This window comes from Aquila chrysaetos, chromosome 24 (assembly GCF_900496995.4).
Source record: "Aquila chrysaetos chrysaetos chromosome 24, bAquChr1.4, whole genome shotgun sequence".
Taxonomy (NCBI): domain Eukaryota; kingdom Metazoa; phylum Chordata; class Aves; order Accipitriformes; family Accipitridae; genus Aquila; species Aquila chrysaetos.
This window is the reverse complement of record NC_044027.1, coordinates 2986480-3002947: the sequence shown is the minus strand read 5'-3', so window position 1 is coordinate 3002947 and position 16468 is coordinate 2986480. Positions and strand designations below refer to the sequence as shown.

Sequence of the window (16468 nt, the reverse complement as noted above, 5' to 3'; positions counted from 1 at the left end):
GCATCTCTTCTGTGTTCATTAAGGGAGTGTCTGTTATAATGGAAGATCACATCTGCCTTCCTGAGCAGTCCAACAAGAGTCAATATATTCCAGTGCAGGGTACAAAGTGCCTTGGGTTTTCCGCAGACCACGTCTAGCTCTGAGAAAGAGATGAATGCCTGAGCAAGAAAAGGGACTTTGAACAGCGGTGTTTTGTTCTCTAGTCTTCAAAGGAAGCGAGGGTTAATCATTCATGGACCAGGCAGCAATAAGAGACAAGAGCAGACTGTGTAAAGAATGGATTTGAAAGGCGGGATGTGGGTAAAAAACATCAGTGTATAATTCTGATTTTCTGTAAAAAAAAAAAATAATATTTTAATAGATTTTGGTGAATTAAGTCCTAATCCACCCCCAAAAAGTTTCATTTAAACTGCAGAGAACATTGTTTTTCTTTCCTTTGGGGGCTAAATGTCGAAGCATTTTGTGCTTTAAAAAGAAAAAAAAGACCAGTTTGAAAATTAAATGCTTTCAGAAGTCAAGATGCTGTTTCAAAGGTTGCCATAATGAAACACTCCAATTTCTCAGAATTTTTCTCTTTGTTTTGCTGATCCCCAAAGCTAAATTCATGGGCAAACATATCTGTAACAACATACTTTTGCCCAATTCTCCCTGGATTAAGTTCTATTCTTGGCTCTGTCACATGAGGCTTTTGTGACGAGTCACCAAAACCCTCCACGTGTCCATCCGCAGCAATTCATTTTGAGCTTGGCTGGACTGTGACTGCTTGGCAAGCACCTCTGACCAGTGTCTCCCCTAGATGTTCCCCTGCTCCTTACAGACTGGCTGCAAAATTGCTTCTGCACCTGCAAGATCTTAAGCACAGTTCCATGTAGCTGAAGGCCAGTAAAGCCAAGGGAAGCGACGAGTAGATCCTGAGCTGCTCAGATCGCTGCAGCAGCAGAGAAAAACCATCCCCAGAAAGAACAAGGCAGACGCAGAGGGAAGATGAGATTGCCTCACCCACCTAACCAAGGCTTGTCTTCTCTAGCTTCCATTCTCCAGACATCTCCCAGCCCCAGCTGCTGCCCATCCTGGGGTGTCTCTGAGAATAGAGATGTGTTACAGGAAAGTTGATTATAATTGACCTCACTGCTACAGCACTTCTGCTATTCCCTATTTAGCATCCATTTTGCTGTCATTACTCTCCCAGAGCTATTTCTGCCAAGCATAGATCCTTGCTGACAGGTCTCTAGTGGAGAAGGCTGCAGTGCATAAAATTAGAGACATGGGGGAGACAGCTTCTGATAGCAACCTGCCAGCCATCCGCGGGGGCTCCGAGTGGCAGGGAAGGTGCGAGATGCCCTGGTTCACCCGAGATGCGGGGCAGGGGTTAGCTGTTAAACTGGAGGAGGTGGGTGGTAATGGGATGTCAGTTCATCAGTAATCCTATCCACGCTTTCAAGGGAACTTAGCAAAGCAGGGTAAGAGGGGCTGGGGGCAAAGACTGAGAATTGAGACAGTTCAGGCAAGAAGAGGAAAAACTGCAGAACAGCAAGCAGAACAACTACTTTCTCTGCTGCCATCAGAGAGGTGTCAAGTCCTATTCTCCTTTAGATCTAGAGCAAAATCCCCATGAGTGACGTGGTCCTTAAATGCCACCCTACTGGAGTTTTCTTTTATGTCAAAGAATGGAAATACACATGAGTTTTCTACCTCCTGGATAAAAAGGAAATCCCAGACCAAACCATTTAACTTAAATCCCTCCTTTAGGGCAAGATCTCCTAGCTCAGTTTTAAGTATCATCATCTTTCCTCAGCAGATAATGCCACATGCATATTTCATCCTAAATGCCAACAACTGGAATTGGGTTAAGACACAGAGCAGTCCGACCCCAATCCCACCAGGACACAAGCAACCTTTGCCAAGTTTAGCAATCTACTGCTGGAAGTTCCTCCCAGCACATGACCCATTAGCATGCCTTGCATTCATCGTAACGACTCACAACCCTGTCAAACAGATTTAAAAGAAAAGCCTATCAGTGCTCTCAGGCACTAGCATTTTATTAAACACAACCCTTTTATGGTTATGCCTACTGTAATGTCTGAATTTCCAGACAGTTTCAGCAAGAGGCAGCAAGTCCATTCCTACAACAGCCAAATGCAAGGCTGCTTCCCAAGGAGGGGTGAAGCCTTCAGCAGTTCAGGAAACTGGCACCCTCTTTCTTTTCCTTCTCTAAATTCCCAGATATAGCAAGACCTACCTGCGATTGCACAGAGCTGAGCTAGATTTGTTTGCCAAATCAATTGATCTCATACGCTTCGGGCTCAAGAGCAAACATCTGTGATCCCTGGCATTAAGTAGGGCCAGTGTTGATGGTGATGTTTTCCTTCCAGCCACTGGGAAAGCAGTGCAAACTGCAGACACAGCAGGGCTGGGTGCCCTGGGAGATCCATCACCACAAATCTTATTGTGACCTCTTAAATCACAGTATGCTATAAGTGTAAAGTAATTTTATGTCCAAAAAAAAAAAATCAACCCAATCACCTAACAAAATGCCTTGCCTCCACGCTAGTTTTAGAGCAGAACAGTTAATAATGGTCCATTATTTCTGTCAAAATAAAGCGGATCCAGACCTCACATTTGCCAACTAAAACTAGACAAAGTCTGTCACCTCTGGGGAGGCACTTCTGTCCTCTCCCATGTGTCTTCCTAATAGCAAATAAGAGCCAAACCCAGCAGGAAGAGCTGCTCTAATAAGAGACACTGTAGGAAATAGGAGCACCCAGCTAGGGAAGGGCAAGAGCCCTTTCAAAATTTACCTTTCCAAATGGATTAACGGATCTGTTTTCTAGATGGCAAAGTATGCTATCTGCATAGGGTTTTACTTACCAAGAAAAAAAATCGCCGTATTTGGAAGCGTCCCACTGTATCAGTGGTGACCCATGACTTTATCCCTAGCGCTCCCAGTGCAGTCCTCAATATCCCCTTTTGTACAAAGCAGGCAAGAACAGAGCAGCACTGCATCCTTATTTTCTTACCTTGCACCTTCGCTACTGCTGTTAGCCAAGACAACAAATTTAGTTATCGTATACCTTAATCTGCCAAAAAGTAGGTACTCCCTTTACCTCTAATTTTCAGTGGTTGGGATTGCAGCTAACTGGGAGCAGGGATACGGAGTGGGGTGGAATGGGACACAATTTGCCTTCTCCCAGTGCAGACAATACCTACATGATGTTTGTTTGTTCTGATGATCAGTTCAATAAAGTGAGCAAGCACAATACGTGCTAAGCTCACTCCCCAGGGAAGGAGGATTAGGTCCTACTCTGTTCTGGCAAGATTGCTACTCTGCCTTATTCATTTCCACTGAGCTAGAGGAGTCTTGGCACAAACTGAACTTCTCTGGGGTTGGAGGAAGCTGTTCCTCCCCCATTTTGAGTCAGGAGAAGAACATGTTTTTAATCCAAATCCAATATTAACAAGACTTACAGCTCAGTACAACTTTCTTGAAGAAAGTCAGGCAGTAACAGGGAGTCAGTACCATCACCTGAGGCTAGGAGGAAACCAGGGATAATTGACATTTTCAAGAAGCCCAGCAAGTCTACCTCCTGTGCTACACAAGAGCCAGAATGAGAGTTTCTTTTCCAAGTGTGGCTTAAGCTGCGGTGCCTAATGTGCCCAGGGGCCTGGTCTAATTCTCTCTCTCTTTTTTTTTTTTTTTTTTTTTTTTTTTTTTTAAGATAACTGATTAGGAACATTTGCCCTCTAAGTATTTATATCAAAGACAAGACCCAATAAAACAGTGTTGGGCAGTAACACACTTATTTCATATAACATATCAGAACAGCACATATCCTTCAACATGAGAGCACACACCCCTAGCATGTTGAACAGCAGGAGTTATCCATTGCCAGGAGGATTCCAAAAATCCTCATCCCTGGAGCCAATGCTTTGCCATCCTCAACTGAAAGGAGGGACTAGAGTAATCCACTAAATTCAGGACAGAAAAACAGAAAGGGAAAACACATGTCAGCTACCCCACAGTGCTCTCCAGGTGAGATAGCTGATGCTAAGAAGGAGGAATTACACCTCATTTCATACAGCTTCAAATGAGAGGAATAAATGATAACTTCGTTTCCCGATAAGAGCAAGGCTCTGAAGTTAGTGAGGAGGAATGGCATGACTATACAGCCCTTCACCACCACCCTGAATAACCAGATCAAAGCTACCACGCATCAGCTGGATCATTCACAAGGTTTTGCTGAGGAAGTGCAAGATGGCTAGACAGAGTGGGGGCATATAAGCAGCAAAGAGCAAAGCCTCAGAGTGTGAACTAGAACTGACAGGGTCTATCAGTTACTTAACAGGGAAGCAATGGTATTTACATAGCAATTTGAAGCAGCTAGAAATTATTTTCCTATGAATGCAACATCAAGCAAAGACATAGCACATTCCAGCTTTCATCGCACTTGCTAAACTGGAAAATGAGCTTCACAAAGCAGGAAACATTTGAGAACAGAGAGCTAACGCCACACCTTGGTGGAAAGCCAGCCACCTTAATTCCATTTACTTAGACTGTTACAGGAGTCAACCCCCCACTTTTTCATTTATTACCATTTATCCTACTTAGAAAAAGAGGTAACATCTTTACCTTGCATCTTGGGAATGGCTTTAATGCGAGGTAAGATTACAAAGTGCACACATCTTAAAGATGAAGCAAAATATCTTAGAAGTTAAGGAAACCATTCAGTATCTCATACCACTAGCTTACTGTGTTATGACTTACGCAGGGAGGATTTTCCTCTTAAACCAAAGCGTCAAATCTAGGGAAATGAAATTTTCTTTCTTGGCAAAGCTGGCACAGACAACAGGAAAAAACCAGCAGTTTTTAAATCAAATGCCTTCAGCAATTTTAGGGTGCTGCAGTGCTTTTCTTCAGATTACGTGCCAGGCTCAAAGTTCTGCATTTCTCCTGTGAAAAGATACTGAAAGGCCTCAGCTTGATCTTAACCCGTAAGTCATTTAAATTTGAGTGTCATGATTTATGAGAACATTGCACACAAAATCAGGTCCTCCTCAGATGAAGAGTAGCAGGCCAACAATGGGAGATCCTCACTTCCACCATTCTCCCCTTTTCAGTAACATTTATAGACTTGAAGGGGCAAGAACGTTTTTCCAGAAGTGGTTAAGATATAGTAACTCCTCCTTTGATCCCTCATGGCTTGCATTACACTAGAGCAATTCCCTGTCTTGCCAGATTGGCAAGCAATTTGTTCCCTTAATTTATATCTGCTGTTTCTCCGATATAAGATAACCAGAGCACAGAGAAGCTGTAAGTTCTCAACGATGCAGTAATTCCAGCCACAGGCAGCTTCAGAAAAACCAAGCCATGCAGAACTCCCAACACCTCCGACTGATTAAACTCTCTAGCTGGGGCACAAAATGTGCGAACACGGCTTCAGCAAAGGAGAAACAGTATAGCACGTCACATTTCCAAGAGTTAGGAGCTACTGTATATAGTGAACACCAGACAAAGACAAGTCACAGGCTGTTTTCACCCTCCTACTAGCCTTTTAATTCACTGCCTGCAGAGCTTGTTCACAAGTAGCAGGGAGAAAGAAGTGCATTCTTTGGTTTTGTAGTCACCACTAAATGCCGCTTATGTCATCAGGACAGTGCTCTTATTTTCTTCGCAGAATGAGGTTTATGAGCAGACTAGTTGTATTAGCCTCCATTAATGATATGCACGAAGATCACAAACACAAAGATGGCAAATATCGCGATCCTCACAGGCGTGTGTGGGTATCAAACTTTGAGTGATCTCTTCCTGTGCTATTTCTGCTCAGTTCTTCCCAGTTTCCAGCATCAATGTCTCTTTTTTTCCACTTCAGCTGTCTTCATATTCTTCTGAGCTGGTGACTGCCTCCTCTCTTTCTTTGGCCTTTTCCTGCTGGATCTGTGAGGGAAAATAAAAAGTTGTTTCAGGTAACCTGAATTCTCATCACTGACCTTACAGAGCCAATAGCCATTATCTTTTAGACATAGAAACCTACCATCAAGTGAGCATGGAATCTTGCAATTAGGGCAGAAAAAAAAAAAAAAGTTAAACGAAACAAAAACAAAAACCACAAAGCAAATCTCCTGGTTACAAAACAACAATCTTTAGAAATTAACCCAAGTACCACCTCTGTGCAACTGGCACAGTGGGATAACCCAGTGCTGTTCAACTCTCCTGCTGGACATCTCTTAGACCTAGGGAAAGGTGTCTGGGATATAGCATGCAAGGAATTAAACATTCTGGGAGATGCTTGCTACTTGCTGCTGTAGAACTGCTAGCAAAGTAGCACTAGAAGCACTTCTGGTTAGCCTCTAGCTGAAGCATGATCTACAGGTCAGGACCCCTTTTGATTCATGTATTCCCATGCAAGAAAAAAAACCCCCCACAAACCCACTTTCACGATTTTCTAACAGCAGCAGCAGACAGGCTCCCAGGGTTCCCTCTTCTCTACATGCAAAACTGAAGAATGGGAGTGTATTTTTACAAAGCTGTAAAAAGGAGCTCAAACCTGAAAGAGACTCTAAGGAGTCTGTGGAGACTGCTTTGCTTTCAGTATCTAAGCAGGAAATTGTAAAAAGGCCACCCACACTTAGAACCTACCTGAAGTTCATCCATTAAAGGAAATGGCCCCCTTCTACCCCCCCCCCCCCCCGCCAAATGTTAACATCTCACTTCAACGCACTCGTGAAACAGGTTTATTGATATGGTATCCTATCAGCCAGGCAATGCCTTTATAGGAAACCAGGTTTCCTGAGCATCAAAAAAGTGCTGTTATGACTCCGCACAACTGTACAAGTGTTGTTTTTGCTCGGATGCAGAGAAGGGCAGAAGGTGCTGAATGGCCTGGCAGATTCACTAGTGCACTGCAGTTTCTTTGCTATTATAATCACCTGGCAGTGGGCTCACAGGAATCCCAGCCGAAACTCCAATGTTGCACTTAAGGCACTCTTCAACTTCAGAATCTTTTTTATCTAGTTCCAGATATTTCTCTGCTAAAGCTTTCTTTTCTAAGAAAGAATTTTCACAAACACCATGCTTTCAAAGATGTTAATCTGCAGATAACCATGAGGAAACTTTTCCAAAACAGGAAAACAAACCAAAGGAAAGGTGGTTGAGGAGAAGAGGAAAAGGCAGGTTAAATGCACAGTACCTGATTCCCCTGGGAGGCAAAGAATCAGAAAAGCATGCTTCACCTCGGTCATCTTCATCAGTTCCATCGCTAGACGTTCCACTCATCTGATAAAAAAAGAAAGTATGGCAAGAGATTCAATGAGCTTAGTGCATAAGCTTTTCATTTCTAGGAAGCAAAGCTACCCAACAAGCTGGAGAACACTAGAGCAAGGCCACCTTAATTTCAAGGGGGAGGATGCTTCATCTTTGGAGGTCCTGGTGTTACCAGAACAAGACTAATAAGGAAGAGTAAATGCATGTCAATGATCACAGCAGTCTAATAAGGATGGTGCCCAGACATAAGAAACACCATGTTACTTCTTGATGAGAAGTGGTTCAGTGAATGGAAGCTGCCGATTGTTCTTCTGCATATAGCAAAAAAAAAAAAAAAAAAACCAACACCTTTGGGAAGTACTTAAAATCACCAAGAGATTAGGTTAAAATAAAGGCTGGTTGCCTGCAGTCTACTCTAACATGGATGCCTCTGGAATATTAATTGGTATTCAGTATATCATTGTACTCTTGTCCACCATTTTCTCATCCTTCTGGAAAAAGCAAGACTACTTTAAAGTGATTTATTGCACAAGTCAGTGAGTAATGCACAATAAACAGTACTTTGCCTCTGGACATGTCATCTAATCACAGCAGCTCAACAAACTCATCTGCATGCAAGGAAAACACTGCTATAATCAACATCCCTGTTACATTAATGCTCCAAGGCCTTACTCAGGACTGGAGTCCCATTGTGCTGGGTGCCACCGAGAGACAGAAATCTTGTGCCAAAGAGTCCGACGGCCATGTCCTGCAAAGATTTAGCCACCATCTTTAACATCATGCAACAGGGTCCACTTCTAGGGCTGAAGCCTAAATACTGTACTTTTCAACAGATTACTTAACATTACACAGGTAAGTGTTTCGGCAAAAAGATCCACTCAATCGCCTGCTTCAAGATGATCCGTGTCTGAATATTAAATGCTAAGTGGAATTTATCCTACAACTACATCAAAAAGTTCTCCTAAATATTCTCTTCAAAAGGGAGCACTATCTTCTTTAAGATAGCCATCTTCTAGGTTACAGCTATGCCGGGAAGGAAGTGGAATGCCTTGAGGGGAACATCTGGCTACCCTGCCAGAATTCCTCCGGTACAAGCAAGCTCATTTGCTCAGAGTTGACTCGGGATCCTTACACTGCACTGTGAAGTGCATGTTAAATAAATTCAGATAAGATGGAAGATTTCTAAGCTTAAGACTGATTAAGAGACCAAGGGATGTGCTTCTGTACTACTGTATTAGTAAGTGAAATGAGATTCCGTGACTCGTTGTATCATTTGGATGGGGCACTAGTCTGAGGGTTGTACCTTGGAAGTGTTTTGCGCCCAGAGGAAGTGCAGAGAGGTGACTATTGTAAGTTAACAGTGCTGTAATACCCTTTTCCTGCAAACAGCCTTGAGACTGCTGTGGGGACTGCTGCCAGCTGATCTCTCTGGTCCCTGCATCTGGTCTATCGGCAATTCATCCTCCGGCAATATTTGTTCTACCTGTTAGTATTTCAAGACAGACTCATTAATGCAGGCTGTGGGCACGTAATTAAAGCCTCTCATTGGGAGTTACCACAAAGTCCTCAATGCCATACAACACAGACATGTTCTTGTTATTCATACAGATTTAAACAAGAAACTTCTTGCAATTTTTCCACCTGTGACAAGTCTACACATACAGTTACAATGCAAAGTTGATTTAGACATATGTAACTAAAAGCCTGAAATAATTTACATTCCATAAGTGAGGACTCAAGCAATCCTCAAGATAGCTTGTACTTTATCATTAATTAGTCATCTGATATATACTCTATTCTTAATTAGCAATCCTTTGTCTAATTCTTTTATATTTAAAAATATAATGCGAGAGATGGCCCACCATAAAGAGGCAACAATTTTCATTTCTGTTAGCCACTAGCTTCCCAATTATGCTTATGAACATATCTAGGATGCACTGAAAGCTACTAGATTGCCCAAATAGTTGGAGTACAAGTAAGCCATTTAATGTTCTGTTGCCACAAATTAACCTGGCTTCCTTTAATAGTCATTGCTAGAAAGTCGGAATTCGGAGACCGCAAACAGTGATGGAAGTCCAATTCAAGTTCGCTTCTAGATTTAGGAATTGCCAGATGCAATGACATAACAAAATTAATGTGTAACAAGTACAGATACTTTGCTATGATCTCCACAAGACTGTAATCTGCATCAGGCAACAGAAGCTTCATATGATATTCAGACATCTCCAGGTATGAAGACTATAAACAAAAGAAAAAGTGGCAAAATTGACTGAGAAAACACTGATGACTTTCACTACAGTATTAAAGGTCAATATATTTTCAAATAGCATAACAAGAAAGTACTTCTTCAGTGAAGCAGCTACAGAAGAACTGTGAGTTTAACAAATACTCACTCTTAGAAAAGAAAGCTCAGGAAAGTAGAAGGCAGGCCATAGAAGAATGCTATAACTAACTGATTGGAGGTAATTGCTGCATTTGTCATGAGCTAATACAAAGAACATCAGTTTATATCAACTTGCAATTTCCTTCATTTAGCTGTAGATACATAAAATATTCATGCATTGGTAGATTACTTACTTCAGCATAGCCAGAGGCACAGGCTGCTGTCACTTTGAAGTCTTTTGTTTCAAAGGTTACTCCAGTACTTCTGTCTGAATGAGGAGAAAGGGGAAAAAAGGTCCTTAAAATACAAGCAAATTAGCCTGAAATAACTATACCAGGTTGCATAATTTGATACTTTAAAAAGCTACAGTTCAGGCCATCTTTACAAATCGCATTGCTTAATTATCCTCTTGTGCATTCACTGGAGCATTCTGTGATTACAGATGTGGTTTGTGTGCATCTTGAAATGGCTTGCCATCAACCAAGCAGCACCCAGGCAGGCACCTACATAACATGGTTCCAGAAACAGAGGGACTGCGAACAAAGCCAGCAGCAAGCAGCAGAGCTGAGTATCAAAACACATTTGAGTCTCTAAGCTAGAGTAAAGAAGTGGTTAAGAGTCCATTCATCTGGTGGGGATCACATACCAAAAAACAAGTGAACAGTCACTTATCCAGCCCCACAGCTCAACGCAGTAGAGCCAGTAAATAATCTTTTCCTTTAAATCATTTTCAATCACTACACAAAGAAGCTGTGTTTGAACCAGCTCTGCTTTTGTTATGACAGCTGCTATACTGTCAGATTAGTCCAATGCACAGCTGTTGGCTTAGTGTTTTTTCAAAACATGTCTAAACTGCTCAGGATTCTGGAACTTTTTTTTTTTTAAACAGCAACAGAAATCACCCCACCAAGCTAATTGCTTAAACAAAGCTGGATGTTCATTACAGTCTGTAGAATAAATGGGAAGTTTGGCTTCATCTTTGAAGAGAACTTCAAAGGACATTACAATAAAGAAAAGGTGGGAGCAAAACAGCTTTTAGTACTAAGGAACTCCCCAAAAGGCTTTTTGAGATTAAAACACAGAATGTTCTACTTGAGTAAAAAGAGTAAAAACCCCTTTCAGCTCAGATTTTCCAGAATATTACAAGACCTCTGAAATGGTCCCCTCACTTCATTCTCTTTATTCCACCTCCTTTATCTGTTCATCCAGAGTGCTTCTGCCACAGGATTTTATTTTCTTTCCATACAACCCCCTGCCATAGCCTTCATTTAGGTTATGCTTTCAGTGCTGAAGGTATCGCATTCAGATATGTCAGTCTAAAAGAAGCATATACATACGGATTAAGTACAGTCAAGTAATGCTACCTAACTAAAAGGTAGATTGCCTATGTTTATTTGACATATCAAAAAAGGGAAAAGGCATATAAAGGCCACAAATCAAAGATCAGCTCTGTTAGGGCTGTATGAATACAATAGGTTATTTTCGGCAATGCTCCCCCAGCACATTTCCATATATATTACACAGACTAAATGAATCATTTCTAGCACACAAATATTGTGCATGACTGCATGCAACAGCTGCTCCTTCATGCATTGGTCTCTAGTGACCTGATTTTGATTGTAACATTTGCCATCCTGATGGGGGGGGGGATAAACTCCAGAGATCAGAGACTGTTTGTTTTAAGGAGCAAAATTGCCTAAAGCCACACCTCATTTACCTCCCCTTAAGAGGGCAGAGGCTTCAGATCTGCTCTTTAATGCCTTTCTAGATTGTTTTCTGGAACAATACTCTTTCCTCACTCTACGTTAATAAGTACAGCAATTGGGACAAGATAAAATGAAACAACCTCAGTGATATTCCCACAGTCTTTGCTTCTATTTGTGTGACTAGTGAGGAACAGATCAGTACCTGTCTCACAAGACACAAAATCCAAGTCACAGGTATAGACAAACATCACTAGCAAATACTCAGATGAAAGGTGGTTTAGAAAGATGAGGTTTTTGTATAAACAGAGCCCCTTTAGCATCAGCACTCTCTTCATTAGGGCCTCACCAAATATTGGCAATTTTCCCATTTAATTTGTCAACATCTCCTCATGGAAGTCAGAAGGGAGCCTCAGAAGCAGTCCAGGAAAGGTTGGCAGGCTGGCCCACATCACAGCAGTGAAGCTGTTCACCCCCTGGCACTGGTTCAGGGACCTCTATTTATAATCGGCTGACAAAATATGGGAGGAAGGAAGAAAGATGGGCACTGCCCCCCACAGATCACAGCAGGAACAGACCACGTAGATTCCCGGAGATCATGTCACAGTCCATATTTACTGTATTTATCTTCACATTTAATTTTTCTCTTGGGAGACTAAAGAAAAATAAAAATCACATAACACAGTACATTCAACTTCCACAAGAAGTTCTGTCCCACTGGTGTCAGTCTTTCACAAAATATTTAGACCTTACCAAGGTTAATCACATAATCACTCTCCAGAAAGACCACTTCAGCTCCATGTGCTCACAAGTTTGCCCTGACCAGCAGGAAAAGTCCATCACCACCACTGCAGCTCTGCTCCACTGGCCCACAGACCTCAGCTGTGCCCACACCAGCTCACAGGTGGGAACATTTATCCAAAATAAAAGGTTCCAGTATTTCAGATGAAACCACTTACCTTCTCTCAGAATCAGCTGGAGTCCTGATTGCTAATTAAAGCAGTGAGAGAGGGTGCTGGAAGGGTATCCTTTCCCTTACTCCACTGTTTGGTATTAGCAACTACTCTCTGACATCATAACTTCCCACAACACCCAGTAGTTAAGTCAATTGGAAAGAAACTTCACCTGGAAGGAAAAAAAAATCCTTCTCCTGGAAAAGTGAAAGTTGGAAGTGTCATCAGTATCATACAAGCTCAAATATAAAAGTTACACCTCATACCATTTAAACAAGTTTATCAAGAAAAAGCTAATGCTCATCTTTCATGGGAGCAAAATTGGAAAGATATAACCAACAATTTCTGGAATAAGTCCACACTGATGTATCAATGGGCAAAAGCAATATAAGTACTAATTTTTTTTGTTTGGGGTTTTTTTGAAGGACAAAAAGAAACACCATACTGTGGACAAGGGCGAGGTAAGCCTGTGTGACACCACAAGGAATCTGGACACAAGCCAGTTCCAGAGCCGCAGCACTACCAGGATCCCCTGCCTGGCTGGCAAGGGCAGGGTGCAGTAGAGATGCAGGGAACACAAGAGAGCATAAAAAAAAATTAAGAAACTAGAGGGATTCATTAAGGTGGCAAGGTGAAGGGAGATGAGAATGTATAGTGGAACACAATGACTGTAAATAAACTTTTTCAGACTGATTACACTATAAAAACAGTCTTTCCAAAAAAAGAGCAAGACCCTATGCTTGAAACCTTTAAGGAATAAGGCCGATTCCTGAAGATCACACAAGAGGGTAGATGTTTGCACCATCATACTCTCAGACACCATTAGCTGATGGAATAAAAATCACAGCAATACTCTATACCTATGCAATTTAAAACTTTAAGAGACAGGAAATAGAGCATGGAAAGCCATTTTGAAGCACTGATACTCCCTCAGCTGTGTAGTACCCAAGCGCACTGGAGATAGCTTGTATTAGAACAGTTTTAAGTGAGGAAATCCTAGGAAGAGATACTTTCTGCAGAATTCATTAGAGGTACTTTTACCCTGAAACACAGATGTAATTTCTAAACAGGAAAAAAAAGCATTTACTAAGCACCTGGCATTAAAAAGTACATGCACACAGAAGCCTGTTCATTGCAATTACCTTTCTAAATACTGAGCAGATGATAACTTTCGTTTCCTGTTGTATCAAGTCACCCTGTTCAGTCAGCATTGAATGCTTCAGTGAAAACATCAGCCAGAAGCCCGGCAGCTCCAGAACTTACCTTGTTTCACAAACATGTGTGTGAAATATGCAAACAAGACCCAGGTATTTTGGTATCACATTTGGTATTTAGATCAAGACAAATGTTAATCATGAAGCTATGAATGACACCTTCCTCAGGAAATCCTCATTAAACAATTGTCTTTTGAAAAAAAAACAGTTGTCCCATCAGAGGAAAACACATTTAACAGCAACCTGAAGGGCTTTTTAGAAAAAAAAAAAAAAAGAAACCCCAACCTTAACTATTAAAATATTAAATAGTAACAGACCACTGAGAACAGAGCAGACAAATACTCAAGTTCTACAAGTTATCCTTTTAAGGGGTTCCAGCCACTTGCTTTAAGCCCGTCCACCCCTTCCCACAGCACAGTTAAATCCCAAACCAATTACACATTTTAATTAGTAGCCACATAGCAAACACATGCAATATTTTTATTCAAGCTTCCACAGTGAGGTTTAAACATATCCTACTGTCACCTTACAAATGGTTTTAATATTGCACATTTCAGGGAGCACATCGCTGTGGATATATACTTCCAGATACGAGGTTATTTTTTGTCCAGCCATTTTTCCTTAATTAAAATTGTATCAGTGAAGGCAGTGCAGTGCAATAAACACTCTATTTCTTTTAGTCTGGTGCTATTTTTCAACATAAAGGTAATCTTTGTGACAACAGAAGCTCAAAGCATCATTCCTATGTGCTATTATAAAGCAATGAAGTTCAAAAGAAAAGCTAGTCAAGACAAAAGCCATTTAATGGAAAGAGATCAAGACTACAGGAACTCAGTTGTACATAACCCATCATCAGCTGAACAGGTTAAAGCAGTTCAAGTTAATGACCACTTAGAAGCTTTATCCATTCTGCAGATTAGACTTTGCCTTTATTGTTCCTTCCAAATGTAAAACAGTTTAAAATAACAAAGCACATGTCTTGAGTCAAAGCTAGAGCTACTTCTACTGTTGTAAAGGCAGTAAAGTTATGTATGGAGCACTATGTGTTCTAAGCAGTATCTAATTCAGCTGCTGCTGGGGTTTCTTAGCAAAAAGCAAGGCACCACTTACTTCACGTAGCATCACCAGAGACAAGCATCATCACCCAGGATTGTTTAAAAGCTGTGCTCCAGTTACTGGTGGTTCAGCTTTGTTTATCCTCTCAAAGCCTGTTGCCAAAGTTCCCTCCGAGTCTGTACAACACAAGCGCCTGAAGACAAAAACATTCCTAAAATATTACTTGCATCAGCGGGAGGATCCCAGCTGATGCCGTCTCTCCGGATCACTACTCACCCACGCGTATGGTACTCTGGCATCCCCTGGGACCAAATACCGCTCACATTTCCTGAGCGCTTTGGGGTCACATCTGTCTATGATCTGTATATTGAAAAGATTGCGTATTTCCCAATGGTATCAAAGCAGTTGAAATCTAGCAACTCTGAAAAATTACTCCGTCTAAAATTGTTTTCCTACAGTGTCCTTGAGAGTAGCGCCTGCGGTTGGAAAAAAAAAAAATCATAGTGAAATAGTTCTGTCATCCAAAGTTTCTTTACTTATGCCCTACCAGCAGCACTTCAGTCATTTCTCCTGTTTTCCCCCAGTACCTGGACTCATTTTACGTCACCCATTTCTTTGCTACGTTTTAGCAAGAGGACACGCTTCTAACGCGACCCCGATCACCGCCGCAACCGCAGGGCCGTCGCCGACGGGGCTCTCGGGGGACGCCTGCCCCGCAGGAGGACGCCGGGCGAACCCTACGACCGCGGCAACTCCGAACCTTCTGGAAGCCGCCCCGTTTCCCCTCCCACCCCGTCTGGAGCACCCGCTTCGTTAAAGCGGGGTGAAGCGCTGCTCCGCTTTCGGTAATTCAGGGCGAGGGCCTGCCGGGCCGCAGCACCCCGGGAGGTCACGGGCACCTCACACCCGCCCAAAGCAAGAATTAGAGGCGAGAAGGAGCTCTGCCCTCGCCGCCAGCTCTCTTCACTCCCCCAGCCTGCAGCTCCACCAGCCCGACACCCCGCAGCTTCCCGGCCCGCTGCCCCCGGCGTACCCCGAAACCGGCCCCGCTTTGCCCGGCGTAAAAGGGAACCCCCGAAGGGAGCCGTGACCCCGACGTGATTCGAACACGCAGCCTTCTGATCTGGAGTCAGACGCGCTACCGTTGCGCCACGAGGTCTCGGTATAACCAGTCCCGGCCTGCCTGCAAGAGCCTGCGCACCGCCCCGCGCATGCGCGCCCCCACAGCCCCGCCCCGACGGGCCCCCCAGCCTCCGCCGCCGCCCGGGGCCCCCCCCCTCAGCCGGGCCCAGGTCCGGGTTCCCCCCCCCCGAGCTGGGCCAGGGCCGCCCCGCCGCCCGGGGCTCCCCCTGGCCCAATCCCGGTGGCGGCGGAGCAGACCGCAGCCCCTCACGCCAGGCCGCCTAACGGCTTTCAAGCCGCCCGCCCTCCTCGGTCGGCCACGCCCCCGGTCGGCCACACACCCCCGTGGGCTGTACCACCGCGTGGGGAGGGGTTGCCCCGCGCTACCTGGCAGGGTCCACCTGCGCTCCCCCGTCCCGTCCCGGGGCGGACCCCCCCCCCCGTCCCCACCACCTCTGGTCTGTCCCAGCGCCGGTACCTCCACATTTAAAGGGCCCAGCCGCGAGAGAGGGAGCCCCGTTATGTGCGCTGAGTTGGACCGGGCGGCCGTCCTCAGCTGGAGCGCTGCCCATGGCCGGCAGCGATAAAGCGGTGTGTATGTTGCTATTACACTGCAGTATGGTTTTGCTGCCTCAGTCCCGTAACCATCCCATATTTCAATGTGCATCTGTTAAAGTTCAGCCAATTTTGGCTGCCCTTATGAGTGTCACCTCTGTTTATACCCACAGTCACCTTGGGATTTGGGAACCCATCCCAACAGCAGCTTTATTAAATATTAC

The 16468-nt window shown here is 43.6% G+C and overlaps 1 long non-coding RNA gene and 1 other non-coding gene across 3 annotated transcripts; both read right to left on the bottom strand.

The window, feature by feature from the left end:
- Nucleotides 1-448: 448 nt before the first annotated feature.
- Nucleotides 449-15795, bottom strand: LOC115334957. 2 transcript variants are annotated; one of them, XR_003921315.1, is made up of 8 exons: nt 15601-15795; nt 14844-15043; nt 14622-14760; nt 12304-12494; nt 9836-9909; nt 7185-7270; nt 4763-5932; nt 449-1081 (listed from the first exon to the last, which is right to left on the bottom strand). It is a non-coding gene; the product is annotated as an uncharacterized LOC115334957 (long non-coding RNA). The 2 variants fall into 2 exon arrangements; XR_003921316.1 differs by lacking the exon at nt 449-1081 and having other exon boundaries at nt 4623-5932.
- Nucleotides 15655-15726, bottom strand: TRNAW-CCA. The gene has a single exon. It is a non-coding gene; the product is annotated as a tRNA-Trp (tRNA).
- Nucleotides 15796-16468: the final 673 nt, after the last annotated feature.